The 25,723-nt window shown below is 25.3% G+C and overlaps 1 protein-coding gene across 3 annotated transcripts in view; it reads right to left on the bottom strand.

The window, feature by feature from the left end:
- sptbn4b (spectrin, beta, non-erythrocytic 4b) overlaps nt 1–25,723 on the bottom strand; it is a 138,161-nt gene that overhangs the window by 66,702 nt on the left and 45,736 nt on the right. The window lies entirely within an intron of this gene.

Raw genomic sequence — 25,723 nt, 5'->3', positions numbered from 1 at the left:
TAATGTGGATAATGTGTATAATGAGTATAATGTGTATAATGTGTGTAATGTGTATAATGAGTATAATGTGTATAATGTGTATAATGTGTGTAATGAGTATAATGTGTATAATGTGTGTAATGTGTATAATGAGTATAATGTGTATAATGTGTGTATAATGTGTATAATGTGTATAATGTGTATAATGTGTGTAATGTGTATAATGTGTATAATGTGTATAATGAGTATAATGTGTATAATGTGTATAATGAGTATAATGTGTATAATGTGTATAATGTGTATAATGTGTGTATAATGTGTATAATGTGTATAATGTGTATAATGTGTGTAATGTGTGTAATGTGTATAATGTGTGTAATGTGTATAATGTGTATAATGTGTATAATGTGTGTATAATGTGTATAATGAGTATAATGTGTATAATGTGTGTATAATGTGTATAATGAGTATAATGTGTATAATGTGTATAATGTGCATAATGTGCGTAATGTGTGTATAATGTGTATAATGAGTATAATGTGTGTAATGTGTGTATAATGTGTATAATGTGTATAATGTGTATAATGTGTGTATAATGTGTATAATGAGTATAATGTGTGTATAATGTGTATAATGTGCATAATGTGCGTAATGTGTGTATAATGTGTATAATGAGTATAATGTGTATAATGTGTATAATGAGTATAATGTGTATAATGTGTATAATGTGTGTAATGTGTATAATGTGTATAATGTGTGTATAATGAGTATAATGTGTATAATGTGTGTATAATGTGTATAATGAGTATAATGTGTATAATGTGTGTATAATGTGTATAATGAGTATAATGTGTATAATGTGTATAATGTGCATAATGTGCGTAATGTGTGTATAATGTGTATAATGAGTATAATGTGTGTAATGTGTGTATAATGTGTATAATGTGTATAATGTGTATAATGTGTGTATAATGTGTGTATAATGTGTATAATGTGTATAATGAGTATAATGTGTATAATGTGTATAATGTGTATAATGTGTGTATAATGTGTATAATGTGTGTATAATGTGTATAATGAGTATAATGTGTATAATGTGTATAATGAGTATAATGTGTATAATGTGTATAATGTGTGTAATGTGTATAATGTGTATAATGTGTGTATAATGAGTATAATGTGTATAATGTGTGTAATGTGTATAATGTGTATAATGTGTATAATGTGTATAATGTGTGTATAATGTGTATAATGTGTATAATGTGTATAATGTGTGTAATGTGTATAATGTGTGTAATGTGTGTAATGTGTATAATGTGTGTAATGTGTATAATGTGTGTAATGTGTGTAATGTGTGTATAATGTGTATAATGTGTATAATGTGTATAATGTGTGTATAATGTGTATAATGAGTATAATGTGTATAATGTGTGTATAATGTGTATAATGAGTATAATGTGTATAATGTGTATAATGTGCATAATGTGCGTAATGTGTGTATAATGTGTATAATGAGTATAATGTGTGTATAATGTGTATAATGTGTATAATGAGTATAATGTGTGTATAATGTGTGTATAATGTGTATAATGTGTATAATGAGTATAATGTGTGTATAATGTGTGTATAATGTGTATAATGTGTATAATGAGTATAATGTGTGTATAATGTGTGTATAATGTGTATAATGTGTATAATGTGTATAATGTGTATAATGTGTATAATGTGTGTATAATGTGTATAATGTGTGTATAATGTGTATAATGAGTATAATGTGTATAATGAGTATAATGTGTGTATAATGTGTGTATAATGTGTATAATGTGTATAATGTGTATAATGTGTATAATGTGTATAATGTGTGTAATGTGTATAATGTGTGTAATGTGTATAATGTGTATAATGTGTATAATGTGTATAATGTGTATAATGTATGTAATGTGTATAATGTGTGTATAATGTGTATAATGTGTATAATGTGTATAATGTGTATAATGTGTGTAATGTGTATAATGTGTATAATGTGTGTAATGTGTGTATAATGTGTATAATGTGTATAATGTGTATAATGTGTATAATGTGTATAATGTGTGTATAATGTGTATAATGTGTATAATGTGTGTAATGTGTATAATGTGTATAATGTGTATAATGTGTATAATGTGTGTAATGTGTATAATGTGTATAATGTGTATAATGTGTATAATGTGTGTAATGTGTATAATGTGTATAATGTGTATAACGTGTATAATGTGTGTAATGTGTGTATAATGTGTATAATGTGTATAATGTGTGCAATGTGTATAATGTGTGTAATGTGTGTATAATGTGTATAATGTGTATAATGTGTGTAATGTGTGTATAATGTGTATAATGTGTATAATGTGTATAATGTGTGTATAATGTGTATAATGTGTATAATGAGTATAATGTGTGTAATGTGTGTATAATGTGTGTATAATGTGTATAATGTGTATAATGTGTATAATGTGTGTATAATGTGTATAATGTGTTTATAATGTGTATAATGAGTATAATGTGTATAATGAGTATATTGTGTATAATGAGTATAATGTGTGTATAATGTGTGTATAATGTGTATAATGTGTATAATGTGTATAATGTGTATAATGTGTATAATGTGTGTAATGTGTACAATGTGTATAATGTGTATAATGAGTATAATGTGTATAATGTGTGTATAATGTGTATAATGAGTATAATGTATATAATGTGTATAATGTGCATAATGTGCGTAATGTGTGTATAATGTGTATAATGAGTATAATGTGTGTAATGTGTGTATAATGTGTATAATGTGTATAATGAGTATAATGTGTGTAATGTGTGTATAATGTGTATAATGTGTTTATAATGTGTGTATAATGTGTATAATGAGTATAATGTGTATAATGAGTATATTGTGTATAATGTGTATAATGAGTATAATGTGTATAATGAGTATATTGTGTATAATGAGTATAATGTGTGTATAATGTGTGTATAATGTGTATAATGTGTATAATGTGTGTAATGTGTATAATGTGTATAATGAGTATAATGTGTGTATAATGTGTGTATAATGTGTATAATGTGTATAATGAGTATAATGTGTGTATAATGTGTGTATAATGTGTATAATGTGTATAATGTGTATAATGTGTATAATGTGTATAATGTGTGTATAATGTGTATAATGTGTGTATAATGTGTATAATGAGTATAATGTGTATAATGAGTATAATGTGTGTATAATGTGTGTATAATGTGTATAATGTGTATAATGTGTATAATGTGTATAATGTGTATAATGTGTGTAATGTGTATAATGTGTGTAATGTGTATAATGTGTATAATGTGTATAATGTGTATAATGTGTATAATGTATGTAATGTGTATAATGTGTGTATAATGTGTATAATGTGTATAATGTGTATAATGTGTATAATGTGTGTAATGTGTATAATGTGTATAATGTGTGTAATGTGTGTATAATGTGTATAATGTGTATAATGTGTATAATGTGTATAATGTGTATAATGTGTATAATGTGTGTATAATGTGTATAATGTGTATAATGTGTGTAATGTGTATAATGTGTATAATGTGTATAATGTGTATAATGTGTGTAATGTGTATAATGTGTATAATGTGTATAATGTGTATAATGTGTGTAATGTGTATAATGTGTATAATGTGTATAACGTGTATAATGTGTGTAATGTGTGTATAATGTGTATAATGTGTATAATGTGTGCAATGTGTATAATGTGTGTAATGTGTGTATAATGTGTATAATGTGTATAATGTGTGTAATGTGTGTATAATGTGTATAATGTGTATAATGTGTATAATGTGTGTATAATGTGTATAATGTGTATAATGAGTATAATGTGTGTAATGTGTGTATAATGTGTGTATAATGTGTATAATGTGTATAATGTGTATAATGTGTGTATAATGTGTTTATAATGTGTATAATGAGTATAATGTGTATAATGAGTATATTGTGTATAATGAGTATAATGTGTGTATAATGTGTGTATAATGTGTATAATGTGTATAATGTGTGTAATGTGTATAATGTGTATAATGTGTATAATGTGTATAATGTGTATAATGTGTATAATGTGTATAATGTGTGTAATGTGTACAATGTGTATAATGTGTATAATATGTGTATAATGTGTATAATGAGTATAATGTATATAATGTGTATAATGTGCATAATGTGCGTAATGTGTGTATAATGTGTATAATGAGTATAATGTGTGTAATGTGTGTATAATGTGTATAATGTGTATAATGAGTATAATGTGTGTAATGTGTGTATAATGTGTATAATGTGTATAATGTGTATAATGTGTTTATAATGTGTGTATAATGTGTATAATGAGTATAATGTGTATAATGAGTATATTGTGTATAATGTGTATAATGAGTATAATGTGTATAATGAGTATATTGTGTATAATGAGTATAATGTGTGTATAATGTGTGTATAATGTGTATAATGTGTATAATGTGTGTAATGTGTATAATGTGTATAATGTGTATAATGTGTATAATGTGTATAATGTGTGTAATGTGTATAATGTGTATAATGTGTATAATGTGTGTAATGTGTGTATAATGTGTATAATGTGTGTATAATGTGTATAATGTGTGTATAATGTGTGTATAATGTGTATAATGTGTATAATGTGTGTAATGTGTATAATGTGTATAATGTGTATAACGTGTATAATGTGTATAATGTGTATAATGTGTACAATGTGTGTAATGTGTACAATGTGTATATGTGTACAATGTGTATAATGTGTATAATGAGTACAATGTGTATAATGTGTATAATGTGTATAATGTGTGTAATGTGTATAATGTGTGTAATGTGTGTATAATGTGTATAATGTGTATAATGTGTATAATGTGTGTAATGTGTATAATGTGTATAATGTGTATAATGTGTATAATGTGTACAATGTGTGTAATGTGTACAATGTGTATATGTGTACAATGTGTATAATGTGTATAATGAGTACAATGTGTATAATGTGTATAATGTGTATAATGTGTATAATGTGTATAATGTGTACAATGTGTGTAATGTGTACAATGTGTATATGTGTACAATGTGTATAATGTGTATATGTGTACAATGTGTATAATGTGTATAATGAGTACAATGTGTATAATGTGTATAATGTGTATAATGTGTATAATGTGTATAATGTGTATAATGTGTATAATGTGTGTAATGTGTATAATGTGTGTAATGTGAGTAATGTGTATAATGTGTATAATGTGTATAATGTGTGTAATGTGTATAATGAGTATAATGTGTGTATAATGTGTGTATAATGTGTATAATGTGTATAATGTGTATAATGTGTATAATGTGTATAATGTGTATAATGTGTGTAATGTGTATAATGTGTATAATGTGTATAATGTGTGTAATGTGTGTATAATGTGTATAATGTGTGTATAATGTGTATAATGTGTGTAATGTGTGTATAATGTGTGTATAATGTGTATAATGTGTATAATGTGTGTAATGTGTAATGTGTGTATAATGTGTGTATAATGTGTATAATGTGTATAATGTGTGTAATGTGTAATGTGTGTATAATGTGTATAATGTGTATAATGTGTGTAATGTGTATAATGTGTATAATGTGTATAACGTGTATAATGTGTGTAATGTGTGTAATGTGTATAATGTGTATAATGTGTGTAATGTGTATAATGTGTGTAATGTGTGTATAATGTGTATAATGTGTATAATGAGTATAATGTGTGTAATGTGTGTATAATGTGTATAATGTGTATAATGAGTATAATGTGTGTAATGTGTGTATAATGTGTATAATGTGTATAATGAGTATAATGTGTGTAATGTGTGTATAATGTGTATAATGTGTATAATGAGTATAATGTGTATAATGTGTATAATGTGTGTAATGTGTGTATAATGTGTATAATGTGTATAATGAGTATAATGTGTGTAATGTGTGTATAATGTGTATAATGTGTATAATGAGTATAATGTGTATAATGTGTGTAATGTGTATAATGTGTATAATGTGTATAATGTGTATAATGTGTATAATGTGTATAATGTGTGTAATGTGTACAATGTGTATAATGTGTATAATGAGTATAATGTGTATAATGTGTGTATAATGTGTATAATGAGTATAATGTATATAATGTGTATAATGTGCATAATGTGCGTAATGTGTGTATAATGTGTATAATGAGTATAATGTGTGTAATGTGTGTATAATGTGTATAATGTGTATAATGAGTATAATGTGTGTAATGTGTGTATAATGTGTATAATGTGTATAATGTGTATAATGTGTTTATAATGTGTGTATAATGTGTATAATGAGTATAATGTGTATAATGAGTATATTGTGTATAATGTGTATAATGAGTATAATGTGTATAATGAGTATATTGTGTATAATGAGTATAATGTGTGTATAATGTGTGTATAATGTGTATAATGTGTATAATGTGTGTAATGTGTATAATGTGTATAATGTGTATAATGTGTATAATGTGTATAATGTGTGTAATGTGTATAATGTGTATAATGTGTATAATGTGTGTAATGTGTGTATAATGTGTATAATGTGTGTATAATGTGTATAATGTGTGTATAATGTGTGTATAATGTGTATAATGTGTATAATGTGTGTAATGTGTATAATGTGTATAATGTGTATAACGTGTATAATGTGTATAATGTGTATAATGTGTGTAATGTGTATAATGTGTGTAATGTGTGTATAATGTGTATAATGTGTGTATAATGTGTGTATAATGTGTATAATGTGTATAATGTGTGTAATGTGTATAATGTGTATAATGTGTATAATGTGTGTAATGTGTATAATGTGTGTAATGTGTGTATAATGTGTATAATGTGTATAATGTGTATAATGTGTGTAATGTGTATAATGTGTATAATGTGTATAATGTGTATAATGTGTACAATGTGTGTAATGTGTACAATGTGTATATGTGTACAATGTGTATAATGTGTATAATGAGTACAATGTGTATAATGTGTATAATGTGTATAATGTGTATAATGTGTATAATGTGTATAATGTGTATAATGTGTATAATGTGTATAATGTGTATAATGTGTGTAATGTGTATAATGTGTGTAATGTGTATAATGTGTGTATAATGTGTGTATAATGTGTATAATGTGTATAATGTGTGTAATGTGTGTAATGTGAGTAATGTGTATAATGTGTATAATGTGTATAATGTGTGTAATGTGTATAATGAGTATAATGTGTGTATAATGTGTGTATAATGTGTATAATGTGTATAATGTGTATAATGTGTATAATGTGTATAATGTGTATAATGTGTGTAATGTGTGTATAATGTGTATAATGTGTGTATAATGTGTATAATGTGTGTAATGTGTGTATAATGTGTGTATAATGTGTATAATGTGTATAATGTGTGTAATGTGTAATGTGTGTATAATGTGTATAATGTGTATAATGTGTGTAATGTGTATAATGTGTATAATGTGTATAACGTGTATAATGTGTGTAATGTGTGTAATGTGTATAATGTGTATAATGTGTATAATGTGTGTAATGTGTGTATAATGTGTATAATGTGTATAATGAGTATAATGTGTGTAATGTGTGTATAATGTGTATAATGTGTATAATGTGTATAATGTGTGTAATGTGTGTATAATGTGTATAATGTGTATAATGTGTGTAATGTGTATAATGTGTGTAATGTGTGTATAATGTGTATAATGTGTATAATGTGTATAATGTGTGTAATGTGTATAATGTGTATAATGTGTATAATGTGTATAATGTGTACAATGTGTGTAATGTGTACAATGTGTATATGTGTACAATGTGTGTAATGTGTACAATGTGTATATGTGTACAATGTGTATAATGTGTATATGTGTACAATGTGTATAATGTGTATAATGAGTACAATGTGTATAATGTGTATAATGAGTACAATGTGTATAATGTGTATAATGTGTATAATGTGTATAATGTGTGTAATGTGTATAATGTGTATAATGTGTATAATGTGTGTAATGTGTGTATAATGTGTATAATGTGTGTATAATGTGTATAATGTGTGTAATGTGTGTATAATGTGTGTATAATGTGTATAATGTGTATAATGTGTGTAATGTGTAATGTGTGTATAATGTGTATAATGTGTATAATGTGTGTAATGTGTATAATGTGTATAATGTGTATAACGTGTATAATGTGTGTAATGTGTGTAATGTGTATAATGTGTATAATGTGTATAATGTGTGTAATGTGTGTATAATGTGTATAATGTGTATAATGAGTATAATGTGTGTAATGTGTGTATAATGTGTATAATGTGTATAATGTGTATAATGTGTGTAATGTGTGTATAATGTGTATAATGTGTATAATGTGTGTAATGTGTATAATGTGTGTAATGTGTGTATAATGTGTATAATGTGTATAATGTGTATAATGTGTGTAATGTGTATAATGTGTATAATGTGTATAATGTGTATAATGTGTACAATGTGTGTAATGTGTACAATGTGTATATGTGTACAATGTGTGTAATGTGTACAATTTGTATATGTGTACAATGTGTATAATGTGTATATGTGTACAATGTGTATAATGTGTATAATGAGTACAATGTGTATAATGTGTATAATGAGTACAATGTGTATAATGTGTATAATGTGTATAATGTGTATAATGTGTATAATGTGTACAATGTGTGTAATGTGTACAATGTGTATATGTGTACAATGTGTATAATGTGTATATGTGTACATGTATAATGTGTGTAATGTGAGTAATGTGTATAATGTGTATAATGTGTATAATGTGTGTAATGTGTATAATGAGTATAATGTGTGTATAATGTGTGTATAATGTGTATAATGTGTATAATGTGTATAATGTGTATAATGTGTATAATGTGTATAATGTGTGTAATGTGTATAATGTGTATAATGTGTATAATGTGTGTAATGTGTGTATAATGTGTATAATGTGTGTATAATGTGTATAATGTGTGTAATGTGTGTATAATGTGTGTATAATGTGTATAATGTGTATAATGTGTGTAATGTGTAATGTGTGTATAATGTGTGTATAATGTGTATAATGTGTATAATGTGTGTAATGTGTAATGTGTGTATAATGTGTATAATGTGTATAATGTGTGTAATGTGTATAATGTGTATAATGTGTATAACGTGTATAATGTGTGTAATGTGTGTAATGTGTATAATGTGTATAATGTGTGTAATGTGTATAATGTGTGTAATGTGTGTATAATGTGTATAATGTGTATAATGAGTATAATGTGTGTAATGTGTGTATAATGTGTATAATGTGTATAATGAGTATAATGTGTGTAATGTGTGTATAATGTGTATAATGTGTATAATGAGTATAATGTGTGTAATGTGTGTATAATGTGTATAATGTGTATAATGAGTATAATGTGTATAATGTGTATAATGTGTTTAATGTGTGTATAATGTGTATAATGTGTATAATGAGTATAATGTGTGTAATGTGTGTATAATGTGTATAATGTGTATAATGAGTATAATGTGTATAATGTGTGTAATGTGTATAATGTGTATAATGTGTATAATGTGTATAATGTGTATAATGTGTATAATGTCTGTAATGTGTACAATGTGTATAATGTGTATAATGAGTATAATGTGTATAATGTGTGTATAATGTGTATAATGAGTATAATGTATATAATGTGTATAATGTGCATAATGTGCGTAATGTGTGTATAATGTGTATAATGAGTATAATGTGTGTAATGTGTGTATAATGTGTATAATGTGTATAATGAGTATAATGTGTGTAATGTGTGTATAATGTGTATAATGTGTATAATGTGTATAATGTGTTTATAATGTGTGTATAATGTGTATAATGAGTATAATGTGTATAATGAGTATATTGTGTATAATGAGTATAATGTGTGTATAATGTGTGTATAATGTGTATAATGTGTATAATGTGTGTAATGTGTATAATGTGTATAATGTGTATAATGTGTATAATGTGTATAATGTGTGTAATGTGTATAATGTGTATAATGTGTATAATGTGTGTAATGTGTGTATAATGTGTATAATGTGTGTATAATGTGTATAATGTGTGTATAATGTGTGTATAATGTGTATAATGTGTATAATGTGTGTAATGTGTATAATGTGTATAATGTGTATAACGTGTATAATGTGTATAATGTGTATAATGTGTGTAATGTGTATAATGTGTGTAATGTGTGTATAATGTGTATAATGTGTGTATAATGTGTGTATAATGTGTATAATGTGTATAATGTGTGTAATGTGTATAATGTGTATAATGTGTATAATGTGTGTAATGTGTATAATGTGTGTAATGTGTGTATAATGTGTATAATGTGTATAATGTGTATAATGTGTGTAATGTGTATAATGTGTATAATGTGTATAATGTGTATAATGTGTACAATGTGTGTAATGTGTACAATGTGTATATGTGTACAATGTGTATAATGTGTATAATGAGTACAATGTGTATAATGTGTATAATGTGTATAATGTGTATAATGTGTATAATGTGTATAATGTGTATAATGTGTATAATGTGTATAATGTGTGTAATGTGTATAATGTGTGTAATGTGTATAATGTGTGTATAATGTGTGTATAATGTGTATAATGTGTATAATGAGTATAATGTGTGTATAATGTGTGTATAATGTGTATAATGTGTATAATGTGTATAATGTGTATAATGTGTATAATGTGTGTAATGTGTATAATGTGTATAATGTGTATAATGTGTGTAATGTGTGTATAATGTGTATAATGTGTGTATAATGTGTATAATGTGTGTAATGTGTGTATAATGTGTGTATAATGTGTATAATGTGTATAATGTGTGTAATGTGTAATGTGTGTATAATGTGTATAATGTGTATAATGTGTGTAATGTGTATAATGTGTATAATGTGTATAACGTGTATAATGTGTGTAATGTGTGTAATGTGTATAATGTGTATAATGTGTATAATGTGTGTAATGTGTGTATAATGTGTATAATGTGTATAATGAGTATAATGTGTGTAATGTGTGTATAATGTGTATAATGTGTATAATGAGTATAATGTGTGTAATGTGTGTATAATGTGTATAATGTGTATAATGAGTATAATGTGTGTAATGTGTGTATAATGTGTGTATAATGTGTATAATGTGTATAATGAGTATAATGTGTATAATGTGTATAATGAGTATAATGTGTGTAATGTGTGTATAATGTGTATAATGAGTATAATGTGTGTAATGTGTGTATAATGTGTGTATAATGTGTATAATGTGTATAATGAGTATAATGTGTGTAATGTGTGTATAATGTGTATAATGTGTATAATGAGTATAATGTGTGTAATGTGTGTAATGTGTGTATAATGTGTATAATGTGTATAATGAGTATAATGTGTGTAATGTGTGTATAATGTGTGTATAATGTGTATAATGTGTATAATGAGTATAATGTGTGTAATGTGTGTAATGTGTGTATAATGTGTATAATGTGTATAATGAGTATAATGTGTATAATGTGTGTAATGTGTGTATAATGTGTATAATGTGTATAATGAGTATAATGTGTGTAATGTGTGTATAATGTGTATAATGTGTATAATGAGTATAATGTGTGTAATGTGTGTATAATGTGTGTATAATGTGTATAATGTGTATAATGTGTGTATAATGAGTATAATGTGTATAATGAGTATATTGTGTATAATGAGTATAATGTGTGTATAATGTATGTATAATGTGTATAATGTGTATAATGTGTGTAATGTGTATAATGTGTGTAATGTGTATAATGTGTATAATGTGTATAATGTGTGTAATGTGTGTATAATGTGTATAATGTGTGTATAATGTGTATAATGTGTGTAATGTGTGTATAATGTGTGTATAATGTGTATAATGTGTATAATGTGTATAATGTGTGTAATGTGTGTATAATGTGTATAATGTGTATAATGAGTATAATGTGTATAATGTGTATAATGTGCATAATGTGCGTAATGTGTATAATGTGTGTAATGTGTATAATGTGTGTAATGTGTATAATGTGTATAATGAGTATAATGTGTATAATGTGTGTAATGTGTGTATAATGTGTATAATGTGTATAATGAGTATAATGTGTATAATGTGTATAATGTGCATAATGTGCGTAATGTATGTATAATGTGTATAATGAGTATAATGTGTGTAATGTGTGTATAATGTGTGTATAATGTGTATAATGTGTATAATGAGTATAATGTGTATAATGTGTATAATGTTTATAATGTGTGTATAATGTGTATAATGTGTATAATGTGTATAATGTGTGTATAATGTGTATAATGTGTATAATGAGTATAATGTGTGTATAATGTGTGTATAATGTGTATAATGTGTATAATGTGTATAATGTGTATAATGTGTATAATGTGTATAATGTGTGTAATGTGTATAATGTGTATAATGTGTATAATGTGTGTAATGTGTGTATAATGTGTATAATGTGTGTATAATGTGTATAATGTGTGTAATGTGTGTATAATGTGTGTATAATGTGTATAATGTGTATAATGTGTGTAATGTGTAATGTGTGTATAATGTGTATAATGTGTATAATGTGTGTAATGTGTATAATGTGTATAATGTGTATAACGTGTATAATGTGTGTAATGTGTGTATAATGTGTATAATGTGTATAATGTGTATAATGTGTGTAATGTGTGTATAAGGTGTATAATGTGTATAATGAGTATAATGTGTGTAATGTGTGTATAATGTGTATAATGTGTATAATGAGTATAATGTGTGTAATGTGTATAATGTGTATAATGTGTGTATAATGTGTATAATGTTTGTATAATGTGTATAATGAGTATAATGTGTATAATGAGTATAATGTGTATAATGAGTATAATGTGTGTATAATGTATGTATAATGTGTATAATGTGTATAATGTGTGTAATGTGTATAATGTGTATAATGTGTATAACGTGTATAATGTGTGTAATGTGTGTATAATGTGTATAATGTGTATAATGTGTATAATGTGTGTAATGTGTGTATAATGTGTATAATGTGTATAATGAGTATAATGTGTGTAATGTGTGTATAATGTGTATAATGTGTATAATGAGTATAATGTGTGTAATGTGTGTAATGTGTGTATAATGTGTATAATGTGTATAATGAGTATAATGTGTGTAATGTGTGTATAATGTGTGTATAATGTGTATAATGTGTATAATGAGTATAATGTGTATAATGTGTATAATGTGTGTAATGTGTGTATAATGTGTATAATGTGTATAATGAGTATAATGTGTGTAATGTGTGTATAATGTGTATAATGTGTATAATGAGTATAATGTGTGTAATGTGTGTAATGTGTGTATAATGTGTATAATGTGTATAATGAGTATAATGTGTGTAATGTGTGTATAATGTGTGTATAATGTGTATAATGTGTATAATGAGTATAATGTGTGTAATGTGTGTAATGTGTGTATAATGTGTATAATGTGTATAATGAGTATAATGTGTATAATGTGTGTAATGTGTGTATAATGTGTATAATGTGTATAATGAGTATAATGTGTGTAATGTGTGTATAATGTGTATAATGTGTATAATGAGTATAATGTGTGTAATGTGTGTATAATGTGTGTATAATGTGTATAATGTGTATAATGTGTGTATAATGTGTATAATGTGTGTATAATGTGTATAATGAGTATAATGTGTATAATGAGTATATTGTGTATAATGAGTATAATGTGTGTATAATGTATGTATAATGTGTATAATGTGTATAATGTGTGTAATGTGTATAATGTGTGTAATGTGTATAATGTGTATAATGTGTATAATGTGTGTAATGTGTGTATAATGTGTGTATAATGTGTATAATGTGTGTAATGTGTGTATAATGTGTATAATGTGTATAATGTGTATAATGTGTGTAATGTGTATAATGTGTATAATGTGTATAATGTGTATAATGTGTATAATGTGTGTAATGTGTATAATGTGTATAATGTGTATAATGTGTGTAATGTGTGTATAATGTGTATAATGTGTATAATGAGTATAATGTGTATAATGTGTATAATGTGCATAATGTGCGTAATGTGTATAATGTGTGTAATGTGTGTATAATGTGTATAATGTGTATAATGAGTATAATGTGTATAATGTGTGTAATGTGTGTATAATGTGTATAATGTGTATAATGAGTATAATGTGTATAATGTGTATAATGTGCATAATGTGCGTAATGTGTGTATAATGTGTATAATGAGTATAATGTGTATAATGTGTATAATGAGTATAATGTGTATAATGTGTGTAATGTGTGTATAATGTGTATAATGTGTATAATGAGTATAATGTGTATAATGTGTGTAATGTGTGTATAATGTGTATAATGTGTATAATGAGTATAATGTGTGTAATGTGTGTATAATGTGTATAATGTGTATAATGAGTATAATGTGTGTAATGTGTGTAATGTGTGTATAATGTGTATAATGTGTATAATGAGTATAATGTGTGTAATGTGTGTATAATGTGTGTATAATGTGTATAATGTGTATAATGTGTGTATAATGTATGTATAATGTGTATAATGTGTATAATGTGTGTAATGTGTATAATGTGTGTAATGTGTATAATGTGTATAATGTGTATAATGTGTGTAATGTGTGTATAATGTGTATAATGTGTGTATAATGTGTATAATGTGTGTAATGTGTGTATAATGTGTGTATAATGTGTATAATGTGTATAATGTGTGTAATGTGTATAATGTGTATAATGTGCGTAATGTGTATAATGTGTGTAATGTGTGTAATGTGTGTATAATGTGTATAATGTGTATAATGAGTATAATGTGTATAATGTGTATAATGTGCATAATGTGCGTAATGTGTATAATGTGTGTAATGTGTGTATAATGTGTATAATGTGTATAATGAGTATAATGTGTATAATGTGTGTAATGTGTGTATAATGTGTATAATGTGTATAATGTGTATAATGAGTATAATGTGTATAATGTGTATAATGTGTATAATGAGTATAATGTGTGTAATGTGTGTATAATGTGTATAATGTGTATAATGTGTATAATGTGTGTATAATGTGTATAATGTGTATAATGAGTATAATGTGTGTATAATGTGTGTATAATGTGTATAATGTGTATAATGAGTATAATGTGTATAATGTGTATAATGTTTATAATGTGTGTATAATGTGTATAATGTGTGTATAATGTGTATAATGAGTATAATGTGTATAATGTGTATAATGTGTATAATGTGTATAATGTGTATAATGAGTATAATGTGTATAATGAGTATAATGTGTATAATGTGTATAATGAGTATAATGTGTATAATGTGTATAATGAGTATAATGTGTGTAATGTGTGTATAATGTGTATAATGAGTATAATGTGTGTAATGTGTGTATAATGTGTGTATAATGTGTATAATGTGTATAATGAGTATAATGTGTGTAATGTGTGTATAATGTGTATAATGTGTATAATGAGTATAATGTGTGTAATGTGTGTAATGTGTGTATAATGTGTATAATGTGTATAATGAGTATAATGTGTGTAATGTGTGTATAATGTGTGTATAATGTGTATAATGTGTATAATGAGTATAATGTGTGTAATGTGTGTAATGTGTGTATAATGTGTATAATGTGTATAATGAGTATAATGTGTATAATGTGTGTAATGTGTGTATAATGTGTATAATGTGTATAATGAGTATAATGTGTGTAATGTGTGTATAATGTGTATAATGTGTATAATGAGTATAATGTGTGTAATGTGTGTAATGTGTGTATAATGTGTATAATGTGTATAATGAGTATAATGTGTGTAATGTGTGTATAATGTGTGTATAATGTGTATAATGTGTATAATGTGTGTATAATGTGTATAATGTGTGTATAATGTGTATAATGAGTATAATGTGTATAATGAGTATATTGTGTATAATGAGTATAATGTGTGTATAATGTATGTATAATGTGTATAATGTGTATAATGTGTGTAATGTGTATAATGTGTGTAATGTGTATAATGTGTATAATGTGTATAATGTGTGTAATGTGTGTATAATGTGTATAATGTGTGTATAATGTGTATAATGTGTGTAATGTGTGTATAATGTGTGTATAATGTGTATAATGTGTATAATGTGTGTAATGTGTATAATGTGTATAATGTGTATAATGTGTGTAATGTGTGTATAATGTGTATAATGTGTATAATGAGTATAATGTGTATAATGTGTATAATGTGCATAATGTGCGTAATGTGTATAATGTGTGTAATGTGTATAATGTGTGTAATGTGTATAATGTGTATAATGAGTATAATGTGTATAATGTGTGTAATGTGTGTATAATGTGTATAATGTGTATAATGAGTATAATGTGTATAATGTGTATAATGTGCATAATGTGCGTAATGTATGTATAATGTGTATAATGAGTATAATGTGTGTAATGTGTGTATAATGTGTGTATAATGTGTATAATGTGTATAATGAGTATAATGTGTATAATGTGTATAATGTTTATAATGTGTGTATAATGTGTATAATGTGTATAATGTGTATAATGTGTGTATAATGTGTATAATGTGTATAATGAGTATAATGTGTGTATAATGTGTGTATAATGTGTATAATGTGTATAATGTGTATAATGTGTATAATGTGTATAATGTGTATAATGTGTGTAATGTGTATAATGTGTATAATGTGTATAATGTGTGTAATGTGTGTATAATGTGTATAATGTGTGTATAATGTGTATAATGTGTGTAATGTGTGTATAATGTGTGTATAATGTGTATAATGTGTATAATGTGTGTAATGTGTAATGTGTGTATAATGTGTATAATGTGTATAATGTGTGTAATGTGTATAATGTGTATAATGTGTATAACGTGTATAATGTGTGTAATGTGTGTATAATGTGTATAATGTGTATAATGTGTGTAATGTGTGTATAAGGTGTATAAAGTGTATAATGAGTATAATGTGTGTAATGTGTGTATAATGTGTATAATGTGTATAATGAGTATAATGTGTGTAATGTGTGTATAATGTGTATAATGTGTATAATGAGTATAATGTGTGTAATGTGTGTATAATGTGTGTATAATGTGTATAATGTGTATAATGAGTATAATGTGTATAATGTGTATAATGTGTATAATGTGTGTATAATGTGTATAATGTTTGTATAATGTGTATAATGAGTATAATGTGTATAATGAGTATAATGTGTATAATGAGTATAATGTGTATAATGAGTATAATGTGTATAATGTGTATAATGTGTATAATGAGTATAATGTGTATAATGAGTATAATGTGTATAATGTGTGTATAATGTGTATAATGTGTATAATGAGTATAATGTGTGTATAATGTGTGTATAATGTGTATAATGTGTATAATGAGTATAATGTGTATAATGTGTATAATGTTTATAATGTGTGTATAATGTGTATAATGGTGTATAATGTGTATAATGAGTATAATGTGTATAATGTGTATAATGTGTATAATGTGTATAATGTGTATAATGAGTATAATGTGTATAATGAGTATAATGTGTATAATGTGTATAATGAGTATAATGTGTATAATGTGTATAATGAGTATAATGTGTGTAATGTGTGTATAATGTGTATAATGAGTATAATGTGTGTAATGTGTGTATAATGTGTGTATAATGTGTATAATGTGTATAATGAGTATAATGTGTGTAATGTGTGTATAATGTGTATAATGTGTATAATGAGTATAATGTGTGTAATGTGTGTAATGTGTGTATAATGTGTATAATGTGTATAATGAGTATAATGTGTGTAATGTGTGTATAATGTGTGTATAATGTGTATAATGTGTATAATGAGTATAATGTGTGTAATGTGTGTAATGTGTGTATAATGTGTATAATGTGTATAATGAGTATAATGTGTATAATGTGTGTAATGTGTGTATAATGTGTATAATGTGTATAATGAGTATAATGTGTGTAATGTGTGTATAATGTGTATAATGTGTATAATGAGTATAATGTGTGTAATGTGTGTAATGTGTGTATAATGTGTATAATGTGTATAATGAGTATAATGTGTGTAATGTGTGTATAATGTGTGTATAATGTGTATAATGTGTATAATGTGTGTATAATGTGTATAATGTGTATAATGTGTGTATAATGTGTATAATGTGTGTATAATGTGTATAATGAGTATAATGTGTATAATGAGTATATTGTGTATAATGAGTATAATGTGTGTATAATGTATGTATAATGTGTATAATGTGTATAATGTGTGTAATGTGTATAATGTGTGTAATGTGTATAATGTGTATAATGTGTATAATGTGTGTAATGTGTGTATAATGTGTATAATGTGTGTATAATGTGTATAATGTGTGTAATGTGTGTATAATGTGTGTATAATGTGTATAATGTGCATAATGTGCGTAATGTGTATAATGTGTGTAATGTGTATAATGTGTGTAATGTGTATAATGTGTATAATGAGTATAATGTGTATAATGTGTGTAATGTGTGTATAATGTGTATAATGTGTATAATGAGTATAATGTGTATAATGTGTATAATGTGCATAATGTGCGTAATGTATGTATAATGTGTATAATGAGTATAATGTGTGTAATGTGTGTATAATGTGTGTATAATGTGTATAATGTGTATAATGAGTATAATGTGTATAATGTGTATAATGTTTATAATGTGTGTATAATGTGTATAATGTGTATAATGTGTATAATGTGTGTATAATGTGTATAATGTGTATAATGAGTATAATGTGTGTATAATGTGTGTATAATGTGTATAATGTGTATAATGTGTATAATGTGTATAATGTGTATAATGTGTATAATGTGTGTAATGTGTATAATGTGTATAATGTGTATAATGTGTGTAATGTGTGTATAATGTGTATAATGTGTGTATAATGTGTATAATGTGTGTAATGTGTGTATAATGTGTGTATAATGTGTATAATGTGTATAATGTGTGTAATGTGTAATGTGTGTATAATGTGTATAATGTGTATAATGTGTGTAATGTGTATAATGTGTATAATGTGTATAACGTGTATAATGTGTGTAATGTGTGTATAATGTGTATAATGTGTATAATGTGTGTAATGTGTGTATAAGGTGTATAAAGTGTATAATGAGTATAATGTGTGTAATGTGTGTATAATGTGTATAATGTGTATAATGAGTATAATGTGTGTAATGTGTGTATAATGTGTATAATGTGTATAATGAGTATAATGTGTGTAATGTGTGTATAATGTGTGTATAATGTGTATAATGTGTATAATGAGTATAATGTGTATAATGTGTATAATGTGTAAAATGTGTGTATAATGTGTATAATGTTTGTATAATGTGTATAATGAGTATAATGTGTATAATGAGTATAATGTGTATAATGAGTATAATGTGTGTATAATGTATGTATAATGTGTATAATGTGTATAATGTGTGTAATGTGTATAATGTGTATAATGTGTATAACGTGTATAATGTGTGTAATGTGTGTATAATGTGTATAATGTGTATAATGTGTATAATGTGTGTAATGTGTGTATAATGTGTATAATGTGTATAATGAGTATAATGTGTGTAATGTGTGTATAATGTGTATAATGTGTATAATGAGTATAATGTGTGTAATGTGTGTAATGTGTGTATAATGTGTATAATGTGTATAATGAGTATAATGTGTGTAATGTGTGTATAATGTGTGTATAATGTGTATAATGTGTATAATGAGTATAATGTGTATAATGTGTATAATGTGTGTAATGTGTGTATAATGTGTATAATGTGTATAATGAGTATAATGTGTGTAATGTGTGTATAATGTGTATAATGTGTATAATGAGTATAATGTGTGTAATGTGTGTAATGTGTGTATAATGTGTATAATGTGTATAATGAGTATAATGTGTGTAATGTGTGTATAATGTGTGTATAATGTGTATAATGTGTATAATGAGTATAATGTGTGTAATGTGTGTAATGTGTGTATAATGTGTATAATGTGTATAATGAGTATAATGTGTATAATGTGTGTAATGTGTGTATAATGTGTATAATGTGTATAATGAGTATAATGTGTGTAATGTGTGTATAATGTGTATAATGTGTATAATGAGTATAATGTGTGTAATGTGTGTAATGTGTGTATAATGTGTATAATGTGTATAATGAGTATAATGTGTGTAATGTGTGTATAATGTGTGTATAATGTGTATAATGTGTATAATGTGTGTATAATGTGTATAATGAGTATAATGTGTATAATGAGTATATTGTGTATAATGAGTATAATGTGTGTATAATGTATGTATAATGTGTATAATGTGTATAATGTGTGTAATGTGTATAATGTGTGTAATGTGTATAATGTGTATAATGTGTATAATGTGTGTAATGTGTGTATAATGTGTATAATGTGTGTATAATGTGTATAATGTGTGTAATGTGTGTATAATGTGTATAATGTGTATAATGTGTATAATGTGTGTAATGTGTATAATGTGTATAATGTGTATAATGTGTATAATGTGTATAATGTGTGTAATGTGTATAATGTGTATAATGTGTATAATGTGTGTAATGTGTGTATAATGTGTATAATGTGTATAATGAGTATAATGTGTATAATGTGTATAATGTGCATAATGTGCGTAATGTGTATAATGTGTGTAATGTGTGTATAATGTGTATAATGTGTATAATGAGTATAATGTGTATAATGTGTGTAATGTGTGTATAATGTGTATAATGTGTATAATGAGTATAATGTGTATAATGTGTATAATGTGCATAATGTGCGTAATGTGTGTATAATGTGTATAATGAGTATAATGTGTATAATGTGTATAATGAGTATAATGTGTATAATGTGTGTAATGTGTGTATAATGTGTATAATGTGTATAATGAGTATAATGTGTATAATGTGTGTAATGTGTGTATAATGTGTATAATGTGTATAATGAGTATAATGTGTGTAATGTGTGTATAATGTGTATAATGTGTATAATGAGTATAATGTGTGTAATGTGTGTAATGTGTGTATAATGTGTATAATGTGTATAATGAGTATAATGTGTGTAATGTGTGTATAATGTGTGTATAATGTGTATAATGTGTATAATGTGTGTATAATGTGTATAATGTGTGTATAATGTGTATAATGAGTATAATGTGTATAATGAGTATATTGTGTATAATGAGTATAATGTGTGTATAATGTATGTATAATGTGTATAATGTGTATAATGTGTGTAATGTGTATAATGTGTGTAATGTGTATAATGTGTATAATGTGTATAATGTGTGTAATGTGTGTATAATGTGTATAATGTGTGTATAATGTGTATAATGTGTGTAATGTGTGTATAATGTGTGTATAATGTGTATAATGTGTATAATGTGTGTAATGTGTATAATGTGTATAATGTGTATAATGTGTGTAATGTGTGTATAATGTGTATAATGTGTATAATGAGTATAATGTGTATAATGTGTATAATGTGCATAATGTGCGTAATGTGTATAATGTGTGTAATGTGTGTATAATGTGTATAATGTGTATAATGAGTATAATGTGTATAATGTGTGTAATGTGTGTATAATGTGTATAATGTGTATAATGTGTATAATGAGTATAATGTGTATAATGTGTATAATGTGTATAATGAGTATAATGTGTGTAATGTGTGTATAATGTGTATAATGTGTATAATGTGTATAATGTGTGTATAATGTGTATAATGTGTATAATGAGTATAATGTGTGTATAATGTGTGTATAATGTGTATAATGTGTATAATGAGTATAATGTGTATAATGTGTATAATGTTTATAATGTGTGTATAATGTGTATAATGTGTGTATAATGTGTATAATGAGTATAATGTGTATAATGTGTATAATGTGTATAATGTGTATAATGTGTATAATGAGTATAATGTGTATAATGAGTATAATGTGTGTATAATGTGTGTATAATGTGTATAATGTGTATAATGTGTATAATGTGTATAATGTGTATAATGTGTGTAATGTGTATAATGTGTGTAATGTGTATAATGTGTATAATGTGTGTAATGTGTGTATAATGTGTATAATGTTTATAATGTGTATAATGTGTATAATGTGTGTAATGTGTATAATGTGTGTATAATGTGTATAATGTGTATAATGTGTATAATGTGTATAATGTGTATAATGTGTGTAATGTGTATAATGTGTATAATGTGTGTAATGTGTGTATAATGTGTATAATGTGTGTATAATGTGTATAATGTGTGTAATGTGTATAATGTGTATAATGTGTATAATGTGTATAATGTGTATAATGTGTGTAATGTGTATAATGTGTATAATGTGTATAATGTGTATAATGTGTGTAATGTGTATAATGTGTATAATGTGTATAACGTGTATAATGTGTGTAATGTGTGTATAATGTGTATAATGTGTATAATGTGTGTAATGTGTATAATGTGTGTAATGTGTGTATAATGTGTATAATGTGTATAATGTGTGTAATGTGTGTATAATGTGTATAATGTGTATAATGTGTATAATGTGTGTATAATGTGTATAATGAGTATAATGTGTGTAATGTGTGTATAATGTGTGTATAATGTGTATAATGTGTATAATGAGTATAATGTGTATAATGTGTATAATGTGTATAATATGTGTATAATGTGTATAATGTGTGTATAATGTGTATAATGAGTATAATGTGTATAATGAGTATATTGTGTATAATGAGTATAATGTGTGTATAATGTGTGTATAATGTGTATAATGTGTATAATGTGTGTAATGTGTATAATGTGTATAATGTGTATAATGTGTATAATGTGTATAATGTGTATAATGTGTATAATGTGTGTAATGTGTATAATGTGTATAATGTGTGTAATGTGTACAATGTGTATATGTGTACAATGTGTATAATGTGTATAATGTGTGTATAATGTGTATAATGTGTATAATGTGTATAATGAGTATAATGTGTATAATGTGTGTATGATGTGTATAATGAGTATAATGTGTATAATGTGTGTATAATGTGTATAATGAGTATAATGTATATAATGTGTATAATGTGCATAATGTGCGTAATGTGTGTATAATGTGTATAATGAGTATAATGTGTGTAATGTGTGTATAATGTGTATAATGTGTATAATGAGTATAATGTGTGTAATGTGTGTATAATGTGTATAATGTGTATAATGTGTATAATGTGTGTATAATGTGTGTATAATGTGTATGAGTATAATGTGTATAATGAGTATATTGTGTATAATGTGTATAATGAGTATAATGTGTATAATGAGTATATTGTGTATAATGAGTATAATGTGTGTATAATGTGTGTATAATGTGTATAATGTGTATAATGTGTGTAATGTGTATAATGTGTATAATGTGTATAATGTGTATAATGTGTATAATGTGTGTAATGTGTATAATGTGTATAATGTGTATAATGTGTGTAATGTGTGTATAATGTGTATAATGTGTGTATAATGTGTATAATGTGTGTACAATGTGTGTATAATGTGCATAATGTGTATAATGTGTGTAATGTGTAATGTGTGTATAATGTGTATAATGTGTATAATGTGTGTAATGTGTATAATGTGTATAATGTGTATAATGTGTGTAATGTGTGTATAATGTGTATAATGTGTATAATGTGTGTAATGTGTGTATAATGTGTATAATGTGTATAATGTGTATAATGTGTGTATAATGTGTATAATGAGTATAATGTGTGTAATGTGTGTATAATGTGTGTATAATGTGTATAATGTGTATAATGAGTATAATGTGTATAATGTGTATAATGTGTATAATATGTGTATAATGTGTATAATGTGTGTATAATGTGTATAATGAGTATAATGTGTATAATGTGTATAATGTGTATAATATGTGTATAATGTGTATAATGTGTGTATAATGTGTATAATGAGTATAATGTGTATAATGTGTATAATGTGTATAATATGTGTATAATGTGTATAATGTGTGTATAATGTGTATAATGTGTGTATAATGTGTATAATGAGTATAATGTGTATAATGTGTATAATATGTGTATAATGTGTATAATGTGTGTATAATGTGTATAATGTGTATAATGTGTATAATGTGTATAATATGTGTATAATGTGTATAATGTGTGTATAATGTGTATAATGAGTATAATGTGTATAATGAGTATATTGTGTATAATGAGTATAATGTGTGTATAATGTGTGTATAATGTGTATAATGTGTATAATGTGTGTAATGTGTATAATGTGTATAATGTGTGTAATGTGTATAATGTGTATAATGTGTGTAATGTGTACAATGTGTATATGTGTACAATGTGTATAATGTGTATAATGTGTGTATAATGTGTATAATGTGTATAATGTGTATAATGAGTATAATGTGTATAATGTGTGTATGATGTGTATAATGAGTATAATGTGTATAATGTGTGTATAATGTGTATAATGAGTATAATGTATATAATGTGTATAATGTGCATAATGTGTGTATAATGTGTATAATGTGTATAATGTGTTTATAATGTGTGTATAATGTGTATAATGAGTATAATGTGTATAATGAGTATATTGTGTATAATGTGTATAATGAGTATAATGTGTATAATGAGTATATTGTGTATAATGAGTATAATGTGTGTATAATGTGTGTATAATGTGTATAATGTGTATAATGTGTGTAATGTGTATAATGTGTATAATGTGTATAATGTGTATAATGTGTATAATGTGTGTAATGTGTATAATGTGTATAATGTGTATAATGTGTGTAATGTGTGTATAATGTGTATAATGTGTGTATAATGTGTATAATGTGTGTATAATGTGTGTATAATGTGTATAATGTGTATAATGTGTGTAATGTGTAATGTGTGTATAATGTGTATAATGTGTATAATGTGTGTAATGTGTATAATGTGTATAATGTGTATAACGTGTATAATGTGTGTAATGTGTGTATAATGTGTATAATGTGTATAATGTGTGTAATGTGTATAATGTGTGTAATGTGTGTATAATGTGTATAATGTGTATAATGTGTATAATGTGTGTAATGTGTATAATGTGTATAATGTGTATAATGTGTATAATGTGTACAATGTGTGTAATGTGTACAATGTGTATATGTGTACAATGTGTATAATGTGTATAATGTGTACAATGTGTATAATGTGTATAATGTGTATAATGTGTATAATGTGTATAATGTGTATAATGTGTGTAATGTGTATAATGTGTGTAATGTGTATAATGTGTATAATGTGTGTATAATGTGTATAATGTGTATAATGTGTGTAATGTGTGTAATTTGAGTAATGTGTATAATGTGTATAATGTGTATAATGTGTGTAATGTGTATAATGAGTATAATGTGTGTATAATGTGTGTATAATGTGTATAATGTGTATAATGTGTATAATGTGTATAAT

The sequence above is a fragment of the Eucyclogobius newberryi genome, unplaced genomic scaffold (assembly GCF_026437365.1).
Source record: "Eucyclogobius newberryi isolate DKJ021-1_F unplaced genomic scaffold, fEucNew1.0.hap1 SCAF_10, whole genome shotgun sequence".
Lineage (NCBI taxonomy): Eukaryota > Metazoa > Chordata > Actinopteri > Gobiiformes > Gobiidae > Eucyclogobius > Eucyclogobius newberryi.
The sequence above is the reverse complement of the archived record's forward strand: the minus strand, read 5'-3'. Positions and strand labels throughout refer to the sequence as shown.